Raw genomic sequence first — 27,736 nt, forward strand, 5'->3', positions numbered from 1 at the left:
AAGAACATGCTACAATTGTGAACAAACAGGACATTTTAAAAGGAATTGCCCTGTAGGAAGAGGGTTTAACAAAACTAGGTATCAAAGGAGTAGAATACCAGGTATTTGCCCACGATGCCATAGAGGGAGACATTGGGCTAATGAATGCCGTTTTCAGACCACCATAGAGGGTACTCCATTATCAAAAAACGAAAAAGGACCAGGTGTTTATCCACGATATCGTGGAGAAAGGCATCGGGCTCCATTGCCAAAAAATGGACAGGGGGGCCCAATGCTCCAGGGCCCAAAACCACAAATATACAGAGCACTGGAGGAAGCCAGCAACCCCATCAGGGTAGTGCCCAGGACACATTGTCCATCAGATCCCTCATCAGACAAACCAGAGGGAGCACAGGGTTGGACATCTGTGCCTCCGCCAGAGCAGTACTAACTCCAGAGATGGGAGTTCAAATCATTCCCACAGGGGTAAAAGTACGTCTTCCCAAAGGAACAGTAGGCTTATTATTGGGACGCAGCTCTTCTACTCTAAAAGGACTTATGATAAGTCCTGGGGTAATTGATCCTGATTATGAAGATGAAATAAAAATTATAGCCAATTCTCCAAAGGGTATATCAGTAATTTCACCAGGAGATGGAATAGCACAGTTACTAATAATACCCAGCCTACATGATAAATTTTCCAGTCGTACTGTAGAAAGAGGTTCCAAGGGATTAGGCTCCACAGGTGTAGATTGGGCTATGCTTTCTTTAAATTTAGATTCTCGCCCCATGCTAAAATTAAATACTCAAGGACATGAATTTAATGGGCTACTGGATACAGGTGCAGACCTTAGCATCATCTCTCATCAAGAATGGCCAAAACATTGGCCATTATAACAAGCCACTCAAAACCTTCGAGGCCTAGGAGTGGTGACTAATCCCCATAGAAGTGCAATGGTATTAGATTGGAAGGATCCTGAAGGATGTGAGGGAACTATACAGCCATATGTATTGGATCATCTTCCTGTAAATTGATGGGGACGAGATGTCCTAGATCAATTAGGTTTGACATTAACAAATAACATCAATCAAAATGCACCCACTATTATAGCTAGACAAAGTTTTAGGAAAGGAAAAAGATTAGAAAAACAAGAACAAGGTATAGCAGCACCAATACAAATAGATCAAGGAACAGACAGACATGGGTTGGATTTTCAGAAAGGGCCACTGAGACAATAAAAAATACTCGGAAATCAGAAAGACCAGTATGGGTTCCTCAGTGGCCCCGGACTAAAGAAAAGATACAAGTAGCCATGACCTGGTCAAACAACAATTAGCAGAAGGACATATACAACCTTCTGTATCTCCCCATAATACTCCCATTTTTGTCATCAAAAAGAAATCTGGTAAATGGAGATTACTGCAAGATTTAAGAGCCATTAATAATGAAATGGTTATTATGGGACCTGCTCAATTGGGGATTCCTCAATTGTCTGCTTTGCCAAAAACCTGGTATGTTTTAGTTATAGATATCCTGAGGATAGTCCACGTTTTGCATTTACTATCCCTGCACTGAATCATGAGGTCCTGATTAGAGATATGAATGGAAAGTACTCCCTCAAGGGATGGCTAACAGCCCAACTGTGTGTCAAATTTATGTTAACAAAGTAATCCAGCCACTTATAAATCAAAATCCTGAACTACAAATATTTCACTATATGGATGATGTATTATTAGCACACAAAGATAAAAACACATTGCTAGATTGTTATCCACACTTACAAACTTATTAAAAAAATATAATCTAGAGATAGCAATAGATAAAGTACAATTAAATCTTCCAATTAATTATTTAGGAGTTCTATTATCCTCAACCATGGTCCGTCCACCAAAAATTCAAATACAAGTAGATCAACTCAAATCACTTAATGACTTTCAAAAGTTATTGGGAGACATAAATTGGATAAGGCCTTATCTAGGCATACCAACAGGAGAGTTAGGACCTTTATTTGATATTCTAAAAGGTCCATCAGATCCAAATTCACCCCGCATGTTAATGCCTGAAGCAAGAAAAGCATTAAAAATCATTGAAACATATATGGAAAATATGCATTTGGATAGAATTGATATAAGTTTGCCTTTATTATTTATTGTACTACCAACAAAAAATATTCCTACAGGAGTATTTTGGCAAGAAGGTCCATTATTATGGATACATTTATCTTATTCTCCTAACACTATTCTTACTAGGTATCCTGAGGCTGTAGGACAATTAATACTCAAAGGAATAAAAGCAACAAAGGGAGTATTTGGAATTTCTCCCAATAAAATTATTACTCCATATACTATGAAGCAAATTGATGAGTTAGCTAATGAGTTAAATACTTGGGCAATAATCATGTGCAAATCTAATGTTTCATTTGATAACCACTTACCATCTAATCCTTTATTGTCTTTTTGGTCATTGCATCCTGTAATTTTTCCAAAAATGACAAGAAAAACACATATCATGAATGCTCCAAATATATTCACTGATGGGTCAAATAATGGTACAGCAGCAATAGTTACACCTGATCAAACTTTTACATTTTTAGTACCCAAACAATCAGCTCAAAAGGTAGAGCTTAATGCAGTATTACAATCTTTTGTGATGTTTAAAGATTCTGTATTTAATTTATTTTCCAATAGTCAGTATATAGTTAATGCTATAGTATCCCTTGAAGATGCTGGTAGGATTTCCCCTTCCTCTACTGTTTTCTCTTTGCTTTCCACTATACAAAGTCTAATCTGGGACAAAAAAGATCCATTATTTATAGGACATATCAGGGCACATACAGGATTGCCTGGAGCCCTCAGTTTGGGCAATGATTTAGCAGATAAAACTACACATGACATACATATTTTCTCTACACTAGAAGAAGCTACAAATTTTCATAAAAAGTTCCATGTCAATGCTAATACTTTACAAAAGTGTTTTAAAATAACTAAGGAACAAGCTAGACAAATAATAAAACAATGTCAAAATTGTGTGACCTTTTTACCACAGGTTAATCTTGGAGTCAAAATTTGGCAAATGGACATCACACATTTGCCAGAATTTGGAAAATTAAAATATTTGTATGTTACAGTTGATACTTCTTCTGGATTTTTGATGGGCTCCCTTCATGCTGGAGAAAAAACTAAAGATGTTATAGCTCATTGCTTACAAAATTTTGCCACTGTGGGTGTTCCAAAACAGTTAAAAACAGATAATGCCCCTGGTTATACTTCTACCTCTTTTAAACAATTTTGCTCAACATTTGGCATTACTCATATAACAGGAATCCCATACAATCCACAGGGACAAGGCATAGTTGAAAGAGCTCATCAAACTATTAAAATGTACTTATTAAAGCAAAAAGAAGGAATTGGGAAGGGGTATATATTCCCCAAAGATAAACTTAAAATAACCCTCTTTACTCTAAACTTTTAAAATTTGGATTCATCAGGGCTTAGTGCTGCAGAAAGGCATATGTGTCCAAAAAATGTACATAAGCCCAAGGTACTTTGGAAGGATATTCTAACAGGACAATGGAAAGGTCCTGACCCAGTAATTGTCTGGAGTCGAGGGTCTGTTTATGTGTTTCCACAGGGAGAACAGCAGCCGATTTGGATTCCAGAAAGATTAACTAAAGCGATTTCTACAGATCAAAAAGAAGATGATTTGGCTCAAATCCATAACAACTGATATCCAAAACTCCAGTTTGGCTATCCTTACATCTGGCTGAACCAGGATGCTTTTTTCAATATCTATTTTATTATTGCCCTTTGCCATATCATGAAGTTCTATTTTGTTTTTTGAGCTCATACAGACCTAGGTTAATGTTTTGCTGATCAGTTCTATTTTTTTGACTATAAAGTTTTTAAACATTGCAATGGAGATTTCACCTGTAAAAAGTTATAAGGCCTTTACTATTATGTTATGTGTTGTATGTATTATAATATGTGTGCACACTTGTGTTTTGTGTTATATGTTTGAATGTACGTATGTCCATATATCATATATGATGAGCGCTCATGAAAAAATGGATCCAAATATTTTTTTTTCACGTGATTTAAATGGTTTAATTTAAATTGGGTAAACAGCTGTTGAGGATTTTTTTAATATATGAACAAAAAAGGAGGTTAACAGATCTGTTTGTTTACTTTCACCTTTCCTTTTCATTATATTTAATAATTCCGTTGAAGATAAGGTACATTGTTAAGAAAATTGTTTTCTAAAAAAAAAAAAAAAGAAAGAAAGAAAATTGTTTTCTTTTAGTACCTTCTGGAATGTTATATAATTTTTTCTTTAGCCATTATTCCCAGAATTCCTATCTTCATCCCAGTGCCGGTGAAGACAAAAATAAAACCAATCTACAGCTTCTGCAATAGCCATCACTGAACTGCTTGCAGAAATTGCCTGGACTATGTATCACTTGTATGCATTGTGAACTCACCTGTATGCATTGTGAGCTATCTGTTGGTGCAGCGACTTGTGGTAGTGTTGGGGTATTTTTGCTGATGATGTCATCGGTGGTACAATTTTTCCAAAAGGAGCCGTCAATTGGCTTGGTGTATCTTTCTCCCTTCTGCTTGTCATGATCGTTCAGCTAAAATTTGGGGGCCAACAGAGGTGAGGCAAAAAACCTCACCCACCCACCCCCCCCAATGGTACAAAGACCTCTCCACAGATGTGGCTGCATACTGGACCGGTAGTCAGTGATGGGTAAGATCCAATTGCAGTGGTACCAACCTAAGACAGGAGGCTGATGCCTTGAGGTCAGCTCATCCGGTAACGGGTAAGGACCATATGTACTATTGGACAACCTAAGGCAGGCACGGTCCCTAAGCCACATGCTTGTTGTTTAAACAGAGAGGGGGAGATGTTGAGAGCCACAGCCGAAGGGGCCCCAGCAAACTTCTAGCTGCCAGCAAACTTCCAGCTGCGTAGCCTTTACAATGTTGAGATATGTTGCTATTTTCCTTAATTATTCTAGTATTTTGAGCATAAAACGGTGCTATATCTTGTTGAATGCTTTTTCTGCATCTATTGAGATGATCATATGATTTTTATATTTAAATCTATTGATGTGATGAATTACATTTATTTATTTCTGTATGTTGAACCAAACTTGCATCACTGGGATGAATCCTACTTGATCATGGTGCACTATCTTTTTGATATGTTTTTGTATTTGATTTGCCAGAATTCTATTGAGAATTTTTGCATTCTGTTCATTAGAGATATTGGTCTGAAGTTTTCTTTCATTGATGTGTCTTTGCCTGGTTTTGGAATCAGGGTGGTATTGGCCTCATAGAATGAGTTTGAAAGTGCTCCCTCTTTTTATTTCCTGAAATAAATTGAAGAGTATTGATATTAATTCTTCTTTAAAAGTGTTGTAGAACTCGTCTCTGTATCCATCTGGTCCTGGGCTTTTCTTGGTTGATGGACTTTCCATCACATCTTCCATTTCATGGCTTGATATTGCTCTGTTTAAATTGTGTATATCATCTTGATTCAATTTGGGAGAATCATATGACTTAAGAAATTTGTTAATGCCTTTGATATTTTCTATTTTATTAAGAGTACAAGTTTTCAAAATAATTTCTAATTATCTTCTGTGTTTTTGTAGTGCCTGTCATGATATTACCTTTTTCATCACGTAAATTAATATTTGAGTGTTCTCTCTCCTTCGCTTCTTTAGTATAGCTAAAAGTCTGTCAATTTTATTTATTTTTTCAAAGAACCAATTTTTTGTTCTGTCAGTTTTTTCAGTTGTTTCTTTTGTTTCAATTTCATTGATTTTAGCTCTAATTTTAATTATTTCCTGTCTTTTACTGCTTTTGGTGTTGATTTGTTCTTTTTCTAGGGCTTTGAGATGTAATGTTAGATAACTTATTTATTATTTTTTTCTTCTTTGAAGGAAGGATATTTATGCAATGAACTTTCCTCTTAGTACTGCTTTTATAGTGTCTCAGAGTTTTTGAAATGTTGTGCCCAAGTTCTCATTTGCCTCTAAGAATTTTTTAATCTCCTCTTTAATGTCTTTTGCAACCTATCATTTATTCAGTAGCATATTATTTAGTCTCCAGGTGTTGGGTAATTTTTATTTTTTATTTTGTCATTGATTTCTAATTTTATTCCATTATGATCTGATAGAATTCAGAGTAGTATCTTATGTCTTTGGTAAGAGTTGCTTTATAGCATATTATATGGTCTATTTTCAAGAAGGATCCATGTGCTGCTTAGAAAGTGTATTTGCTTGTTGAGGAATGAACTATTCTATATATGTCAGTTAAATCTAAGTTATTGATTGTACTATTGGATCTATAGTTTCTTTGTTCAACTTGTGTTTGAAAGATCTATCCAGTGGTGACAGAGATGTGTTAAAGTCACCCAAGATTATTGTGTTTTCATCAGTTTGACTCTTGAACTTGAGAAAAATTTGTTTGATGAACATAGATGCTCCATTTTGGGGGGCATATATATTTATAATTGTCATGTTTTGTTGGTGTATGGTTCCCTTGAGTAGTATGAAATGTCCTTTATCCCTTTTGATTAACTTTAGCTTGAAGTCTACTTTATTTGATAAGAGGATGGAAACCCCTGCTTACTACCACAGTCCATGTAAGTGGTATGATTTTTCCCAACCTTTCACCTCAGTCTGTGGATGTCTTTTCCTATTAAGTGAGTCTCCTGGAGCATATTGTTGGGTCTTTTTTTAAATCCAATTTGCTAGCCTATGTTTTTTGATAGGTGAGTTTAAGCCATTAACATTCAGGGTTATTATTGAGATATGATTTGTATTCCCAGCCATTTTTGTTTATTTTTCTTATTTAACTTGACTTGGTTTCTCCTTTGATTAGTTTTTTATTTACGGTAGTACCTCCCTCTATTGATTTTTATTTATGGAATATTTTGCCAAGGATGTTTTATAGTGCTAGTTTTCTAGCTGTAAATTCTTTTAACTTTTGTTTATCATGGAAGGTTTTTATCTCATCGTCAAATCTAAAGCTTAATATTGCTGGATACAAGATTCTTGGTTGGCATCCATTTTCTTTCAGAGCTTGATATATGTTATTCTAGGATCTTCTAGCTTTCAGGGTCTGTGTTGAAAAATCTGCGTTATCCTAATTGTTTTTCCCCTCTATGTAATCTGATTCCTTTCTCTCGTGGCTTTTAATATTCTCTCCTTATTCTGTATGTTGGGCATTTTCACTATGATGTGCCTTGGTGTGAATCTGTTGTGGTTTTGTACATTTGGCATCTTGAAGGCTTCTTGAACCTGGTTTTCCAATTCACTCTTCATGTTTGGAAATTTTTCTGATTTATTTCATTGACTAGATTGATCATTCCATTTGGAACTCTATGCCTTCCTCTATCCCAATAACTCTTAAATTTGGTCTTTTTATGCTATTCACATAATCCTTGAATATTCTGCTCATTGTTTCTTATCATTTTCACTGTATGGTCTACATTTTTTTTTCAAGATTATATATTTTGTCTTTATTGTTTGAGGTCCTGTCTTCTAAGTGGTCTACTCTGTCAGTGATGCTTTCAATTTAACTTTTTATCTGTTTTTTGGTTTATTTCATTTCATGGATTTTTGTTATTATTATTGTTGTTATTATTATTATTATTGTTATTATTATTATTATTATTATTTTAAAACCTCTATCTCCCTATTGAAGTAATATTTTGCTTCCTGTATTTGCTTATGTAGCTCTTTGTCGAAATGATCTTTTGCTGCCTGTATTTGCTCTCTTATATCATCCTTTAATTCACAGAACATTTTAATCATGTACATCCTGAACTCCTTCTCTGTAATTTCTTCCACTGTGCTAGCCATGGATTCTAATAATGCAGTATCTCGATTTATTTGGGGCACTTTTTTCCCTTGTCTTTTTATGTTGCTCATGTAGTCTTCCCTTCTAGAGCTGAGGATCTAAGGTGTTATTGTTTTTACCCTATAAGCTTATAGTGCTCCTGTAGGGTTCCAATACCTCTTCTTTGTGGGGAAGGACAATGTTAACATATCTCAATATAAACAATATACCAGTTGTAAACAATTCATTGCTATTAAGACATTTACAGTTTGTTCACAATGTACAGAAATGTTGAATTTGATTATTATCTATAATATAATCAAGAAGTTTATAAAAGGATTTACAGTTTCTGGTGGTGTACAATTAACTGGGGGTGAGGTGTAGGATGATATGCTGAGGAGGCAGAATGTGAGGATATAGAGTTAATATATCTTAGGAAGTGTGAAAGAGAAATCTAATGAAGGGCTAGTAGTAAGAGAATAGACAGGAAGCAATTTGGGGTGGACAAGTACGTGGGAAGATAGTAGAGTACATAAGACAAACACACATGTGTATTCAGAAAAATAAAGGATGTTAAAATAGTAAAAATTGGAAGGGAAAAAGGCATACACAATATACCAATAATATATTATTCAGATGTACAAATCCTTAAAATCCTAATTAATGCAAAGTACTTGGTTTCACATATGTTGGGGATGTGAGGGTGGGAGGATAGAGGGCGAGAAGAAAATAAGAAAAAAAAAAGTCTCAAAGGAACAAACCAGGATTGTTCATTGTTTTAGAGATCAATATCTTTTCTGCTTCCCTTCTCATCCAATAGGTGGGGTTGTCTGTTGTTAGCTGGTATCTCCACCCTCAGGATAGTGAAGGTAACTAGGGTGGGAAGGCTGGTCCTGGTGCAGGGCACCTCAAATGAGGTGTGGTACCCACAATTCCCTGCAGGGAGACTGCACCTCAAGGGTCTCTTTTGGGGTCCACTCCTATGACTTGAGCACTCAGTCCTATCTCCCTATCTTACCTGAAGATTTCCCACTTCCTGGTCTCTGTGTTAATCTCTAAACTTTTGCACCTTCTCCTTCTTCCTTAGCAGTTCCCAATTAAGGGACCTCTTTCACAAGGGCTCCCATGGGCAGTGTCCTGGTCACTCTGTGCACAGTCCCACTGAGAGCTGTTTTGTGTTGGGCAGTTACTGTGCCGGGCTACCAGCTGCTAGGGAGAGGGAAGAGTTGGTAACTGGATACCTGGCCAGCTGGAGTTCCAATCTTGGAGCTGTCCCCACCAAATATGGCAAGGAAGGTGACCCAAGATGGAGGCAGGCTGCTTCCATCCAGGGTGTTGGGTGGAGTGGGGGGAGCCAGCGATTGTGCTGTGCAATGTGTTCAGAGGTGAGCTCTGTGGATTTTGGCTGTCTTCAGAGCCTATAAAATGTCCCCAGGTGTAGGCAGACTACTGGATAGGAGACTGTCGCAGTAGCTGCTGAGTTGCAAGAGAGGCCATTGGGAGACCCCCTCATTGGTAGATGGGAGTCCACAGGGGAGTGGCAGCCAGAGTTCTTGTGGGTAGGTAGCCACTGGGTGTCCTGTGTAGGAGCAGAGTGGCATATGGGAGTTCTGCAGCAGCACTGATGAGGTGATCATGCTAAGGCCATAGAGAGTGCTGCGTGTGCTAGTAGTCAGGAGTTGGGTATCAGGCATTGGGAGTCCTATCTAATGCTGAGGCCCCAAGCCCTGCACAAGGGCACCTCACTAGTGATTTCTGCATGACAGCAGCTGTGTAGGGTCCTCTATCACTCTCAGAGAAGCAGTATTCCCACGAGTTGAGACCCGGGTAATGGAGGAAAACAGAATGCTGCCTCCCTCTGGCCTACCATCTTGGATTCCCAACTAAGTACTATATCTTATACAGTTCACAAATATTTATCATATTGTTTTTTAATTTCCTTCTTGACTTCTCTGTAACTTTCAAAATAGTGTGTTTGAAGCTCTCTCTCTTCTCTTAATATCTGTAAATGTTCTTGTTTTTCTACCTTTTGCAATACCTATATGTTTGCTTTTATTGCCTCTTTTCTGAATCTGCCCCCGAAAGGTGGGTTCTTCTCATGTCTTTAAACTTGAGCCAAAATCTTTGGATAGTACTTTAGTCTCCTTTATGTATAGACCTGTAAACAAAAATTCACTGAGCAAAGACCTTGTTAGCCTTGAAGAGCTACATAACTGTAACTTACTTTCTAGGCACACATTGAGATTTGACGATGAACACATAATCTCCCATATCTCTGATGCATCTCTGAATAGCTCCACATTGACACTCCACATTGGCAATCTTTGTTCATTGAACAGCATTCCTCTCACTCATACCCAAGACTGAAACACAACCATATGTGTTATAATCTATACAGAGACCCTGTTCCTTGGATAACCCTCCTTTTGTCAAAGCTGTTTCCACAATCTTACTAGATTGGTTCACTTTTCTCTGCCATTTCCAGTGTTATTTTCTGATTCTAACTTCATGTCCCAATTCAGTTGGATTATTATTACTTTAATTTTATTATCATTACTTTAATTTCCTGTATGAACTTCTTGTGGTAACTTAGCCCATTTAATACTCTTTGTACTGTGGAAGTACAGTGGACTCAGAGGTCACATTACCTTATTACTGAGTAGAACTCGGCTGAGAATCTGTCTGGTCCTGGCCTTTTCTTTTTTGGCAGGCTTTTGATGCCATCTTCAATTTCACTGCTTGAAATTGACCTGTTTAAATTTTTTATGTCTTCTTGGTTCAATTTGGGTAGGCCATATGTTTCTAATATTTGTTAATGTCTTCAAGGTTTTCTGTTTTTTTAAGAGTATAAATTTTCAAAATATTTTCTGATTATCATCTGTATTTCAGTATGTCCATTGTGATATTTACTTTTTCATTAAGAATTTTAGTAAATTGAGTTTTCTCTCTCTTTGTTAACTTGGTTAATGAGTTATCAATTTTATTTAGTCTTTCAAAGAACCAACTTTTTTTGTCAATGTTTTGGATTGTTGCTTTTTTTTCAATTTTATTAATTTAGCTCTGATTTTAATTATTCTATCTTCTGCTTTTAGTGTTGATTTGCTCTTTTTCTGGGGCTTTGAGATGTAATATTAAATTATTTATTTAATGACTTTCTATTCTTTTAAGTAATGAGCTCAATGCAATGAATTTCTTCTTAGAACTGCCTTCATAGAGTCCCAGAGATTTTGATATATTTTATCACTATACTGATATATATCTAAGTACTTTTTTATTTCATCCCTGATTTCTTTTGCTATTCATTGGTCATTCAATAGTGTATTATTTAGTCTCCAGGTGTTAGGGTAACTTCTATTTTTTGTTTTATCATTGATTTATAATTTTATTTTATTATGATCTAATAGATCATCTATATTTTGGGGGGGTTTGTAATTGGTAAGAGTTGTTTTGTGCCCTAAGATATGGTATATTTTAGAGAATGATCTGTGTGTTGCTCCGAAGAGAGTGTATTCAGTTATTCATGGATGAAATAATTTGTATATGTCTGTTAAGTCTAAATTATTAATTATATTTTTTAGTTATATTGCTTCTTTATTTAGTTTTTGTTTGGAAGATCTACCCAGTGGTGAGAAAGGTGTGTTAAAGTCACATAGTATAATTGTGTTAGGGGTCTATGTGATTCTTGAAATTGGTAAGGTATTTTTGATGTATGTAGATGCTCCATTAATTGGAGCATAAATATTTGTGATTTATGTCTTCTATTTCCTGGAATAATTTTAGGAGAATTGTCTTCTTGATGCATAATTTCCTTAAGCAGTAAATCATCTTTGTCCCTTCTGATTAACTTTGGCTTTATCTGATATGAGGATAGAAACCTTTGCTTGTTTACAAGATCCATGTGTATGATATTTTCCCCCATTGGCTGTCTATTGAAGGTGAGTCTCTTGGAGATAGCATATTGCTAGGTCTTGTTTTGTTTTTGTTTTTTTTTTAATATATTTATTTTCCATTTCTCGGTGGACATAACATCTTTTTTTTTGTTTTTGTATGTGGTGCTGAGGATCGAACCCCGGCCGCATGCATGCCAGGCGAGCGCACTACCGCTTGAGCCACATCCCCAGCCCTAGGTCTTGTTTTTAATCAAATTTGCTAGCCTATGTCTTGTCTTTTCTTTCCTTTTATTTTCTTGGTGCCAGAGATTAAATTTAGAGGCACTTAACCACTGAGCCACATTCCTCTCTTTTTTATATTTTATTTAGAGACAGGGTCTCACTGAGTTGCTTAGTAACTCACTAAATTGCTGAGGCTGGTTTTACACTCTCAATTCTCCTGCCCCAGTCTCCTGAGCCACTGGGATTATAAATATGCCCCACTATGCCTGGCCAGTCTGTCTTTTGATTGATGAGTTTAGGCCATTACATTCAAAGTTATTATTGAAATATGATTGCATTCCCTGTCATTTTGATTTATTTCAGGTTTTTAATTTGAATTAGCTTCTCCTTTGGTTGACTTTTCCTTTAGTGTTATTTTTATCTTTGATGGTAATATTTTGCTGAGAATGTTCTATAGTGCAGGCTTTCTAGTTGTGAATTCTTCTGAATTTTGTTTACTATGGAAGATTATTATTTTATCTTCAAATCTGAAGCTTAATTTTGCCAGGTATAGGATTCTTGGTTGTCATCCATTTTCTTTCAGAGCTTTGTATATATTATTCCCAAACCTCCTAGCACTAGGGGTCTTTGTCGGGAAATCAGCAGAGATCTGAATTGGTTTTCCTCTAAATGTAATTGAATAGTTTTCTCTGGCAGCCTTTAAAATTCTATCCTTATTCTGTATGTTAGGTATTTTCATAATAATGTGATTTAGTAGGTCTGTTTTAATTTTGTACATTTGGGATCCTGTAAGTCTCCTATATTTGATTTTCAATTTTATTCTTTAGGTTTGGGAAATTTTCTGATATTATTTCATTGAAAAAATTGTGCAATCTTTTTTTTTTTTTTTGTATCTCTAAGACTTCATATATCTTGATAAATCTTATATTTGGTCTTTTCAGGTTATCCCATATTTCTTGAGAGTTTTATTTGTGGTCTCTTAATATCTTTTCTCCAGAGTCACCTTTGTTTTCATGATTGTATATTTTTTCTTCATTGCCTGAAACTCTGTCTTCCATGTGATCTAGTTTGTTGGTCTGTTAGTGATACTTTCAATTGAATTTTTAATTTCTCTATCGATTCCTTTATTTTGAGGATTTCTGCTTTTTTTAAAGAATTTCTTCTTTATTGAAGTGATCTTTCACTTTCTGTATTTCTCTCTGATTGCACTCCTTATATCATCCTTTACTTTGCAGATCAGTTTAACTATGTACAGTCTAAACTCTTTCTCTGACATTTCTTCCACAATGGTGTTAATGGATGATTCTGTATTTGGAGTATCTTGGATCATTTGGGGCAATTTGCTCCTTTGTGTTTTCATCTTCTTTATGAGTCTACCCATCTAACAGTATGGATATAAGGCAGTAGAGTTTCTACCCTGTGGACTTATAGTGCTTTGAAGGTTTCCGGTGCCTCACTATTTAGGGGAAGACAAATAATAACAACAACAAATTCAAACAATATATAGCATAAAACCAAATAGTTCCTGCTATGGCATCTACAATGTTGTCACAATAAACAGAAATCATATGATCAGTTATTGCCTACAATAAAAACAGTAAGTTTGCAAAAGGGTTTACAATTTTGAATGGTGAACAAAGAGAGAAGAGAAGTGATATAGGATGTGATGATTATGAGGGAGGAAGAGAAAAGATAGAAGTAAAATAAAATATAAAGTAATAGAGAAAGAGAGAACATAGAGATTAGTTGTTAGTGGAAGAAATGATAGAGGTTGAATGAAATAGTGAAGGAAAATGTATATAGTAAAATTTTAAAAATTAATAATAAAAATAAAAGAATACAAATGAAACTAAAATATACTAATCAAACATCCTAGTCCTCAAAACAACAATAACAACAACAACAACAACAACAACAACAAACCATGAAATATAACTGGCTTCAAAAATGCTAGAAATGAGGATTTAAAAAAGCACAAATATGAGTATGTATAAATGTCCATGGATCATTAAGGTCACAAATAAACAGAGAATAGGAACCCCCCCAAAAAAAATCTTGATGAAAAGTTAAAAGAATTGTTTCTATTAGAGTTCAAAAGATTCTCAACTTCTCAGCAGTGTTAGGTGGAGTTGTCTGGAGCATGATAATCCACCCTCTGGATTGCTGGAATGAGAGAGGTAATTCCACAGGCAGAATTTCTGGAAGTGGACCTTAGGCTTAGGTGGGCTCTAGGCTCTTCAGTGAATGCCAATTGGTTTGGAGATTTTAAATCAGCACACCTCCAGGACCCAGCAATTGCCAGTCCATGCTCAAATAGTGCTCCCCATGGGTCTCCCCTGGTTCCACTCCTGTGGTGGAGGAGCCAATTATTAGTCCATTAGGTCATCTGTGGACCCCATGTTTCTTGGTCTTGGGTTTAGTCTCCAAACAATCTCTCCCACCACCACCCTTTCAAATTCCTGGCCAGGAGCATTTCTCTCAGCTGATCCTGCAAGCAGCAAGATTAGACAGGGAGGAGGAGAACTGAGTGGGTTTCCATTACCAGTTATCCCCTGTATAAACCTCTCTCCATGTTTGAAAATTTTCCTGGTAGCTTAGGCATACTCTATGTCACACAGTGTGGGTTTTCCAGGACTGTATTTCAGGCCAAACTTGAATTTGCCAAGAATTAGCTTCTTTAGATGCTGGCCTCATTAGTATCGCAGTCTTATGGGTGTACATGATGTTGAGATTCATCAGTGGTGTATTCATATATGTACATAGGAAAGCTATGTCAGATTAATTCCTGTGTTTTCTATTTCTGGAATCCTTCCTCCCTTCCTTTCACTCCCCTTTGTTCAGTTCACTGAACTTCTATTTTCTCCTCCACCATTATTGTGGTTAGTATCCACATATAAGAGAGAACATTTGGCCTTTGATTTTGGAGATTGGCTTATTTCACTTAGCATGTTATTCTCCAGATCCATCCACTTAACAGCAAATGTAATAAAGTCATTTTTCTTTGTGGCCGAGTAATATTTAATTGTGTATGTATAGTTCAATTTCTTTATCCATTCATCTGTTGGTGGGTATCTAGCAGTATAGAGATTCCTCCAAAAACTAGGAAAGGAACCACCATTTGACCCAGTAATACTGCTCCTTTATATATATGCAAAGGAATTAAAATCATTATACTCTACGAATGCATCCACATCAATGTTTATAGCAACACAATTCACAATAGCTAAGCTATGAAACCAACCTTCAAGGGCCATTTATATTTCCCCTGAATTCTTGATTTAGCCATAAATTTTTTCATAATGACCCTACAATGTGCATAGTAACGTTATTTATTCTATCCCCTCTTAATTATTCAGGAATTTCTTTTTAAACATCTTCTAATGCATTTGTTTTTTTGTTTTGTTTTGTTTTGCATTTTCTCCATTGACTTTGTTTCCTATGACCTTATTTCTGTTTCATCTTTTCCTTTCTTCAATTTACTCTGGACTTAGTTTTGATTTTGTTTTCCAATTTCTTGGTGTAGGAACTAAAATTACTGATTTGAAAGATTACTTCTCCTGTTGTGTTTTCATTTTTATTGTGTTTAAAATATTTTCTAATTTATATTTTGATTTCTTCTTTAATCTATTTGTTTAGAAGTGTGTTAGTTAACACCAAACATCTGGGGATATTCCAGATATACTTCTGTTGATTTTTCATTTATTTTCACAGTGTTCTAAGAGCCCTTATTATAACTTTAATCCTTTTAAAGATACTGAGATTTCTTTTATGGCCCAGAATATGATCTAACTGGGTAAGATTTCCATATGCAATTGGAAAGTTTGTATTCTATCAATGTTGGATAGGATGTTCTGGCGATGTCAATTAAGTTAAGTGAATTGACAATGTTTTTCAAATATTCTATAGTGTTACTGATTTTCTGTTTACTTATTCCATCATTTATCAAGAGAGAGATGAAATCTCTAATAGTGGATTTGTTTATTTCTTATAATTCTATCAGTTTTTGCTTTATGTATTTTAAAAATGTTTTAACATATACATATTTATGTTTCTGCTTTTTGAAAAACAGACCCTTTTATCATTATGAAATGACATTTTTAATCTCCAGTGATATCATTTGCTTTGAAAATGTTCTTTCATATTATTATAGCTACTCTAGCTTTCTTTTCTTTTTCTGTTTGAACTAGGGATTAAACCGAGTGGTGTTTTACCCCTTAACTACATTCCCAGTCCTATTTAGTTTTTTATTTTGAGACCAGGTGTCCCTAAATTGCTTAGGAACTCAATAAGTTGCTGAGGCTGGCCTCAAAGTCACAGCACTACTGCCTTAGTCTCCTTAGTCACTGGGATTACAGGCATGTGCCATCACAAGTGGCTCTACCTTTATTTCAAATAACATCTCTTCTCTATATTTACATTAAAGTAAATTTACAGTAAGTAACATTTAGTTATTTCATCCATTCTTACAATATTTGCCTTTTAAACTTTGAAATTATATAATATGATTATTAATATTGTTAGGTATAAGTGTATCATCATTTTCTATTTGCTTTATACTTGTTCTTTCTTTATTCTTTCTTTATTCCTCCTTTTTATACCTTCGAGTTCAATAATTTTTTAAATAATTCCATGTTACATATTCACTTAAACAATCAATTTTCTTTTGAAAACTTTTCAACTATAAGAAATATATATTTAAACTCAGGTAATTACCTTTCCTAGGGTTCTTTCTTCATTCCTTTAGAAGTGTATTTTCAGCTGATATTTTTCGTGCATCTGACAGATTTCCTTTAAATTTTCTCATAGTGTAGGTTTCCTGAAGATGAATTCTTTGGACATTTGTATGTCTGGAGTATCTTTATTTCACATTTATTTTGAACAGTTATATTCACTGAGTATTAAACTCTGTATTGTCAATCTTTTCCTTCACAACTTTAAATATATTGCTCCATTGTCTTGAATTTTTTCAGTGACAATTTTGCTTTTTCTCTTATCTTGGCTTGCCTCTATTTATTAACTTTGTTCCTCTGGCCACTTTTAAGAATCTTTATAACAGACTTTGAATAACTTATTTATGAAGTGCATTGGTATATATTTTTTAGGACTTTTGAACTTTTGGCTCATGTAGCTCTTTGGAATGTGAGGGTTTATTTTATTGTAAACTTAGAAAATATTTGCCCTCATTTCTTCAAAATTCTTTCATGTATCCACTCTCTTTTGTCTTTTAGGGATGAAATTTTACACACACATACACACACACACACACAAACACACGCAGGGTTGCTTAAATTTGTTCCACAGCTTCCTGATATTGTTTATGTTCTTTTATTAAAATTGTTTTTTATGTTTTAAATTTTGGTTATTTTCTGCAGCTATTTCTTTAATACCCTAGATTTTCACCTCAAACATTGTAGCTTTCCTTTCTATAAGTTTGATGAAGGCTATTCCCCTGCTATCTTCAATATTTATAGTTAACTTTTCATATATACTAAATGCAGGTATAACTGTCTTTATGTCCTTGAGTCTGCTAATTCTTACACCATTGTCAGTTTTAAGTCAGTTTTGATTGATCATTCTCCTCAATTGTGCCTTCTTGCTTCACTGCATGATTGAATACCAGACCTTACAAATTTTACTGGTTGAGTGAATGTTTTCATACTCCCATAAATATTCTTAAGTTTTGTTCTTACATGCAGTTCCTTGTAAACAATTTAGAGTTTTAAATTTTATGACTTGTTAGGTGGGTCCAGGAAAGTAGCCAGTCTGGGACTAATTAATTCCAAATGCTAAGAAAAGGCTTGCCTCAGTACTTTACATAATGCTACATGAGTTTTTCCACTGTGGCTGTAAGAACTAGGTACTTTCCCTAGTCTTGTGTAAATGGTAGGTGGTAAGCATTGTTCCCTTTAATTCTTTTGGATTTTTTTTTTACCTACTCCTGTCAGTCTCTCCAAATATATGTACCAATTATTGTTCTGTTAAATAGTGAGCTGGGAACTTCAGCATGGTTGAGGTTTTCTTCTCTTCAGTTCCCTTGTATGTGATATTCTTTCCTATAAACTCTAGCCAGCTTGTCCTTTCTAGTCTCTTAGCTTCTATCTCCTTGTGTCTTGTTATGATTTGAATATGAGGTGTCCTCCAAAAGCTCTTGTGTTAATGCAGGAATATTTGGAGGTAAAATGATTTGATTGTGAGAGCTGTGACCTAATTAGTCTATCCTATTTTGACTGAGTGATATCTGGAGCAAGTGGGGCATGCCTAGAGGAGGTGGGCTACTTGGGGTGTGCCTTGGAAGAGTTCATCTTCTTGCAGCCCCATTTCCGTTTCACCTCTCTGCTTTCTGGATACCAAGAAGTTAATAACTTTTTTCCACCATGGCCTTCACTAATATGTTCTGCCCCATCTTGGTCCCAAAGCACTGGCATTGGCCCAACATACAGTGAAAGTCTAAAACCATGAGCCACAGTTTAGTTTTTCTCCTTTTAAGTTGCTTTTGTCAGGTATTTGGGTCACAGTGACAAATAGCTGACTAACCCGGGCCACTTTCCTGTCCCTATCCTTGAAAAATGACTTGAAACTTCTATTGCCACTACATCTCTCTCTTGGATGAGAAGGAGTGGTGGGGTATAAAGCATAAACAGACACACATAGTGAGAAAAAGCTGGGGCCAGGTGGATAGCCAAGCCCTGGTGAGGCTTGACTGACTCCAGAGCTAGCTTAGCAAGTTTATTATATAGGTTTCATCATCAAAAGGTTAATTGTGGAAAGTTTCAGCAAAAGCAGACAACCTAAAGGATGCAGGACTGGTAAGACATTAGGGTCATCTTGTTTTGCTCAGAATTCAGTATCCCTGGGAGATAGTGCTGAACTGGCCAGCATTACCACTGCAATTGGGGCATCTTGATCTGCACTTTGCACAGGCAGCTCCCTGCACAAATGCAGCTGCCAGAGTCAGACAGGCCATGGTTTAGATCACACTGCTCTCCACACTGTTTCACAGTAGGAAGCTAAAATATTTAGAGGGGCCATCTCATTGGTTTTCCATCTCTTAGAAATCACTATTTGGGGTTGCCTTATGACTGACCAGTAGCCGGATTTGATATTTTTTGTTATTTCATACATAAGAGTAAATACTGACTCTATTACTCCATTTTTGACTGAGAACTAAGTCTAAGCTGATCTTAATAATGGAGATGGTCCTTAAGAATATCAAGAAACTCTATAGTTCTATAGCTAATCTTATTTATGGCAAAATACTGAATCAAGTTTCTTATTTCTCTTTCTCTCTCTCTCTCTCATATCTTCAGCCTCCATGATCCTTTTATATCAGCACTATTCTTAGATTTTAAATCTTTTTTTTTAACCTCATACTAAGGAAAAGTTTCAATCTTTCTCTGACAAACAAATTTTAGATTAAAAATACAGTGTAACTAATGAACTCTTGAATCTGATTAAATGATAAACCCCTTCATTATATAATTTAGTATATATGGCCTAGGGGAATACTTTCTTTCCAAATGATCATTAATTTAGCAGGTATTAATAAATGTGGGGTATTTAGGAATAGCAGCAAGATTAGTTATCTCTGCAAGTTGTCAAAAGAAGATTTGATATAGGTAAACTCACACTTAAATTATTAATTTTATACAAGAACAGAAACTTTGTGAAAGAGGAATTTTTAACAATCAGTATCAAGTCCAATATCCTATTTCATGGCATTCTCTATAAATACTGAATTATTTCAAATTTACAATGCATTATTGCAATTGTTTATTAAAAAATAAAAATCTTGAAAAATAGGAAACATCAAGATAAAAGATATATAAATAGAAATATGTGGAAGCAAACAGTAGAAGACTTAATTAATATTGGAACTCAATTTCAAGCTGTCCAATAATTTAAGTCAGTCAGTGTTATGAAAATTTGTATAGCTACTAGAATTAAATATTATAACTGGTTATAAAAATACATAAAATAAGGAATTTCTACTAAAACTGTTTTAAGAATCTCAAATTTTAGTCTAAAATATAATCTCAAAATGAGAAAAATAAGTTCTTAAAATATGTCTTTCACCTCTTATTTCCTATATTTCCTACAACTCTGTGTTTTAAACTTTTTGGTATGTCACCTAGAAACAGCAGTCACTTTTTTTTTCCCCCACTAAGATCAAGTTATCTGCAAGTACAAAATGGTAATTAAAAATTTCTAGTTCAGTGCCAGGAACACATTGTTCTTTTAATGAATCAGATTATCTAAACTTTGTAAGGATTAATTAGGTACTTGTAGCAGTTCCTTTAAATTTCTTAGAACACTATGCTACAAGATAACTAAGTGGCAGCCTTATAAACTCAAAAGAGTTCATAGGAACTCAGAAAATCCATTACACTTAATTCAACCAGAAGAGACAGAAATTTTTCATTAACTACAACATTAAAAACCATCATATTTTCTTAATTTAAATACTGACTAAATTTTGTGTAAGGAGTAAATATCATAGAAGAAAAAGGGACAATAAATATTGCAATATTTTTCTCTTAAAAATAATGAAAATTTAGGTATACATAAAATAATTTTATGAAATATTCATGTATTTTCTCTGCAAAATCCATAGGTGTTAAGATTTTATCATAGTTGATATTTAGATTAAAATACATTTTGGAATAATTTTAGATTTTCAGAAGTTTTCAAGATAGTACCAAGAGTTCTTATATACCCTTAATCCAACTTCTGATGCTAGCATCTTATATATACACATTTCTCAAAACAAAGATATTAGCACTGACATAATACTATTAACTAAATTACAGACTTTATTTATATTTCACCATTAACTTTCATCTCTTCCAGGATCCATTCCAGGACATCACTTCCCATTTAGTCATCCTCTATTTTTAGCCTCCTTCAATCAGTGATATCTTCTCTCTTTTTTTTTTTCACATGACCTTGACAATTTTTAGAGTATTGGTCAGATATTTTGTAGAATCTCCCTCAATTTGTTTTTGTCTATTTTCATATAATTAGGAGTTCTCAATGGATTTTGGAAAGAATATTTAAGAGGCAAAGTATATTTCCCACCACATCATATTAAAAACAATCTATCCTATCATTGTTGGTGTTAACCTTGATCACTTGGTTAAGGTGAAGTCTGACAGGTTTCTTCATAAAAAACACTGGCTTTCTCTTTCCATAGTCCATTAGTTGGAACTTTGTGACCAAGTCCAGCCCACATTCAAGTGAAGTATAATTTTTACTTCCTATATGCTAGAGGCTCTATATAAATTATTTGGAACGTTTCTGTAAGCAACACTTTTTCTCCCCCCCCCCCCCATCTATGCATTTAACAATCCTTTATATTAGGGATGTACTTGTGAATGTTCTTTGGGTTATAATGCAATACTAGTGTTATTTTGTTGCTCAAATGATTTCTGTTTTAACTATTGGGGATTCTTTTGCGATGGCATCTGTATGTGTTTGACATGCTTCAATACATTAAAAAAAATTCCTGGCCTATCTTGCATTTTCCCTACCAAATCCAAGAATCAGCTGCTTCTGTTGACTGGGGAATGGTATGCTGGGAGATGGGTATGCTTGCTAAACAGTTTCAGAAGACAGAAGTAAAATATACATAGACACACAAAAATTTTTCTATTTGTGTGTGTTTATATGATTATCACTGATTCCAATTCAGCAACATGGGGTTTTGTCTATTTTCTCGTTGCTTATTTGTAACTTTTATCTCTGACAGTAAGAAACCTGTTGCAGATTATCTAGTTTATTCATTTGTTTGTTCAGCCAAAATATACAGGCAGAATAAGTTTAGAATTCCTAGCCCATACTACTGTGAAAAATATATCTGCTAATTAAAGCATGGAATTTGTTTATTTTTATTTATTTATTTATTTATCTTTTAGCCTTAGGTATCCAGGAATAACACTGCTTTCCAAAGTTAACTTGGGACATTTCTTTTTCCACTGTTAGTTTTCTGTTGCTGACCAAAGTAACCCAAGAAGAACAACTTAGAGAAAGAAAAGTTTATTTTGGCTCATGGTTTCAGAGTTTCAGTCTGTCATAGGTCAACTCCATTTCTCTGGGCCCAGGATGGAACAGGACACAACTGCTGAAGGGTGTGGTAGAGAAACATTATTCTTTTGTTCATGGTGGCCAGGAAGCAGGGAGTGAAAGGGGAAGAAGCTGTCTGGAAGATAAATTCTTGAGCAGGCCCTGATGGATGACCCACATTCTCCAGTCAAGCCCCATCTGCCTATAGCACCCAGTTGTCTATTCAAACCAAGATGGACTTACTAGGTTGTATCTCTCACAGTGCAATCATTTCATCTCTGAACAATCCTGCATTAACACACGAACTTTGATGGGACACCTCATATCTAAACCATATTAGTAATGTAAAAATTTTTGAAGGGGTTTTGAGGATCAAGCCCAGGATTGCTTTACCACTGAATTATATCCCTAGTCCTTTTTAATTTTTATTTCAGGACAGGGTCTTGCTAAAGTGCCAACGTTGTCTTGAACTTGAAATCTTCCTGTGTTAGCCTCATGAGCAGCTGGGATTACATGTGTGCACCACCATGCCCCACATTAATAATGTAGTTTTTGATTCTCTGGAGCAAAATATACAGCATAGATTATTAGAACTTCAGAAATATAATGTTACAAAGTTTCATTTTGAAGATGACTGTTGTTTGTTTTTCAAAGTAGCAGTAGTCTATTTTAAGCCCTCATATTACAATTTACCTCAATATTATCAGGGTTACTTGTTCTTTGAGTTGGGTAATTGGAGTACTGCATCAAATCCACCAATTGTGGTTAATTAAGAGTCAGGGAAGCCTACCGTGTTAGTTTTCTGTCACTGTAACAAACATCTGAAATAATCAACTTAAGGAGTAATGATTCATATGGGTTCATGCTTTCAGTCCATGGTTGCTTAACTCTTATCACTTTGGGCCTGAAATGGCACAGTACATTATGGTGGGAATGTGTGACAGAGGATGTCTGTAAACTTCATGGTGACTGGGAAGGAAATAAAAACAAAGGGAGAAAAGTGAGGGGCTGAACTCAGTATTCCCTTAAGAGCATAACCACAGTGACTTAAATTCCTTCTATTAGGCCCTACCTCCCAAAGGTTCTATCACCTCCTACTAGTGCCAGAGGATGACAATAACACCTTCAACACATGGTATTTCAGGAACATTCAAAATCCAAACTATAGTAGTCACCTGCCTAGACTTTTATTAGATATAGCCAAAATAAGGCAACTCTGCCTTCTCCTTTCTAAATTAGTGAGTTGCCTTGAGCTGGTACCTTTCTAGTGACAGACTTGAAATCATTTTGAACTCATTTAAAATGGACTGCTATGAATTGATGTGTTAGTTTACTGAGGCTGAAAAAATAAACTGCCACAAATTAAATGGCTTAGAACAACAAAAACGTATTATTTCAGTCTGGAGGCTCAAAGTCTAAAATCAAATGTTGTCAGGGCTACACTTCCTGTCAGGCACTAGGGGAGAATCTATTCTTTGTATCTTACAGCTTCTGATGCCTGTAGAGATTTGTTGACTTGTAGCTGCATCACTCCAATCACTGACTTCACGGTCACATTGCTGTCTCCCCTTTTATCCCCTCAGAATGCCTCTCTATAGGGCAACTGCCATTGATTTACCACCAACCCAAACAATCAAAGTTAATGATCTCAAGATCATTAACTTAATTAAATCTTTATTAGAAATAAGGTAATACTCTCAGTTCTGGAATGGACACACAGATATATTTTGGAGGATGACCACTCAAGAGACTAAAATAGGTGATGACAGTTGGAGATGTTTTCATCTCATTCAGTACATTACATAAGGCTATAATCTGTGGGTTTCTTAATTCAAATTTTATGTGGCAATTTCCCCAAACTTTCCTTGACCCTATTTCCAGGTTCTTTAAAATCGGTATACTATAATGCCATAGTCACACCAATGTTTATATTTATAGCAGCTGAATTCACAATAACTAAACTGTGGAACCAACATGGATGCCCATCAATAGATGAATTGATAAAAAGAAACTGTGGTATATACATACAATGGAATATTACAGCATTAAAGAGAATAAAATATGGCATTTTCAGGCAAATGGATGGAGTTGGAGAATATTATGCTAAGTGAAGTAAGCCAATCCCAAAAAACTAAAGGCCAAATGTTTTCTCTGATTAGTGGATGCTGATTTATCATGGGGGGACATGGGAAGAATGGAGGAACTTTGGATTGGGCAAAGGGAGAGCGGGAGGGATTTGCGGGTAGGCAAGATGGTGGAATTAGACATCATTACCCTAGGTACATGTATGATTGCACGAATTGTGCATCTCTACACCATGTACAAGCAGAGAATTGAAATGTTGCACTCCATTTGTGTACAATGAATTGAAATGCATTCTGCTATCATGTACAACTAAATAGAACAAGTAAAAATAATAAAAACACACACCTCTATATTATCCTTCATATTCATCTTTTTGAATAAATATAAAATAATTCTTAAGATCATGGACTCGGCAAAGGGTTTTCCTGGGTTAAAATCCTGACTCCCACTAAATCTATTCTTTATACACTGTTCTCCCACTCTGTGTAACTTTCTCTTAGTTATTAAGAATTTTACACACACACACGTTAAATACTACCTATACTGTAGAAAGTACTGTATATTATCAACTATAATTCTGAATAATCATTGCAGTCTTCTTTTGGAAAAACTCTATTGACAAACTCAGTTATCCAATCTATTATAAGATTTTTGTGCCTAAAAGCTTCTATAAAAAATTCAAGGAACAATCTAGGATAACTGGAAATTTCAGATATAAAATAATCATCAGAGCTAACATAAAGGCATAAAGAAAGTCTGTAACTTTGAGTGAAATAAAAATTGTCATTTTGCTTGGACAGGTTTGAGACTCAGGGAAATTGTTTCAGTTCTAAGGGAGACAACCAGTTACTCAGAGGATTCATTCATGTGTAGGTCACTGGTTCTCCTGTAAGTTATGACAGAAGTAATTGAAAATCATTGTCCTTTAAAAACTGTTCAGTACCATCTCAGGAAAATGTTGTTTGCCTCACTCTGATTTCCAGGTGGCAAAATTCCCATCACTTGAACACTCACCAATGGTCATCTAAGTAGAAAGGTTAGAAGGGTTGAACAGGTTTCAAGACATAAAGAACTTCTCTTTTCCCAGCATACTCTGAGAAGCTTGGCAGGTACTGAAGGGGAAGAATATCAAGCCTCTGCCTCTGTTGAATTTAATACAGAATAAAGTGGATGCCATTTTGGAAGCTGGGGAATAAATAGCTGTCTACTTTTTAATGGTTGTGTCAATTTTCTGTCACTGTGAGAAAATAACTGGCAAGAACAACTTATAGAAGGAAAAGTTTATTTTGGGCTCAGGGTTTCAGAGATTCAGTCCATGGTTGGACAACTCTACTGCTCTGGACCTAAGGTGAGGTAGAATATCATTGCTGAAAGGTGTGGTGGAGGAAATCTGCTCAGCTCATGGCAGCCAGCAAGCAGACAGAATGAGCTTCAGGGAGACAAATCCCTAAGGGAAAGACCCCATTGAAATATCTCCTGTAGCCATGTCTAGCAGCCTACAGTTACTACTAGTAGTGCATTCAAATTATTAATCCATCAAATATATTAATCCTCTTATGAGGTTAAAGCTCTCATAATTCAATATTTTCACTTCTGAATATTGCCGTACTGCCTACCACGTGAGATTTTTAGGGAATATCCTGGATCTAAAGCATAACAATTAGATCCTGCATTATATTTTTTGGAGAAATTTTTTTTTTTTTTCAGAGTAGAAGTTAGAAGTTTATTAAAGGACAGCAGAAAAGACTTCTCCCGGAGGAAGAAGGGGACCCAAGAGGTGGAATCCCTTTTTTGGAGAAATTTAAGAAATAATTTTATATGGTATAATTTCCACCCCATAAAATTCACCTGTCTTAAATGTATAATTCAGCAATTTTTGGTAAGTTTATAAAATCGTGCAATCACTGCTTCATCCATTTTTAGTTCTTTTCATGGAGGAATTTAAAGGAATAAATATCTAATTAAATTACTTCTTCAAATAAGATGATATTAATGGGGTGGGGGAAAAGAAGAGGGAGAGAAATAACAGGATTTTAAAATATAATTACTTAAAATTTTAATACAACTCTGTACCATTTGGAGCTGTCATTGTTAAAGTTTTAATTTATAGTCTAATACTATAAATACCTTAATGGATCATATCAAAAGTCTTTCCATATACCATCATCATAATACTTTAACATAATGTCACATATATGGTAAGCACATAAATATTTGCTTTTACATGTTAAGTATTTAATATTAAAAAATAAAATCCATCCCTCATGTGTCATCCATGTTTAAGTATTCCATATCCAGAATCACTAAATAACTATAAATAAAAGTACAGTGAAATATGAATGTGCATTATGGATATCATGATTTAAAAGCTCTATTTCCTTATTAACTGAATTACATGGCTAATAAGCAACTTTGATATCCTAACACCAGAAGTTCTCAGCCTTGCTGACCTGTACTTACCCTATCAATCTCCAATCTTAGCTTCATTCAAATATTTACTCTTTGACCTTACACTCAGATTATTAAGCAATGCCAAACATAAACTAATGATTGGGACATGTACCACTATTTCAGGTGTTTGATGTCCAGTCTCATCTGTGCTTTCCCCATTAATCAGGAATCTATTTGTGTTTTATTTTTTTCTCCTATCTAACCATGTCTCCACACATCTATTACATAGTCCACAGTGCATAAAACAGAAACTATTTCAAGAACTTAGAAATGAACAATGAAGAGTATTATTGATGTATTATTGATGGGGGTAGTAGTGTGGGTGGACAAACTGAGGGAAGGGCTAGTATTCTCATACAATGTTCCTGTATGGATCAGGAAAAAGATGCTTTCTCTCGGTGCACACATTCCTAAGGACTTATAGATGAAGAGAAGGTTGCAACTTTGTAAAAAGGAAAAGGCTCTGTCTTCAGTGTATGCTCTAAATTGCCTTCTTGGTTTGAGATAGAAGAAATCTGTAGAGTTTCCATATTTATGGTGTTGATTTCAGGATGGGTTTCTGTTATACAAAATGGCAAAATCACTTGTTAGTTAATGGCACTGGCCAGTTTCATATATATATTTCTTCATATAAATACATACACATTTATTTTAGTTGTCGATGGATCTTAATTTTATTTATTTATTTGTTATGTGGTGCTGAGAATCAAATCCAGTGCCTCACACGTGCTAGGCAAGTGCTCTGCCACTAAGCCAAAACCCCAGCCCTGGCACTGGCAAGTTTCATGGGTAGTTGGATTTAGGAGGAATAGTAAGGAAGGTGTAACAGTTTGTTGATTAACCATAATTTTTCTTCCATGTGGATAAAATCACCATTTTAATAATATATTGAATATAATTTGCTAATGGGGAGCACAATTTAAACAGTGAATCACAATTAGTTGAAGTTTAGTAAAGCTTAAACTATGATAGACATATTCTTTTATGCCAATGGTTTTGTGATAGGCATCTAATCTAGTGGTGGCTAAAGAGATAAAAGGGGTGTGTGATCAACATATGCAAAGTTTTCCTCTTGGTAAACACACATGGGATACACCTTCATTTTTCTTTCCTTTTTATATGGCCTTCTTAGAGAAAGATGCTTAGATCTATGGTAGCCATTTCAGGACCATGTGAAAACAAACATGAGGTTAATGATGAAA

The sequence above is a fragment of the Spermophilus citellus genome (genome assembly GCF_964194105.1).
Source record: "Spermophilus citellus genome assembly, chromosome: 7".
NCBI lineage: Eukaryota > Metazoa > Chordata > Mammalia > Rodentia > Sciuridae > Spermophilus > Spermophilus citellus.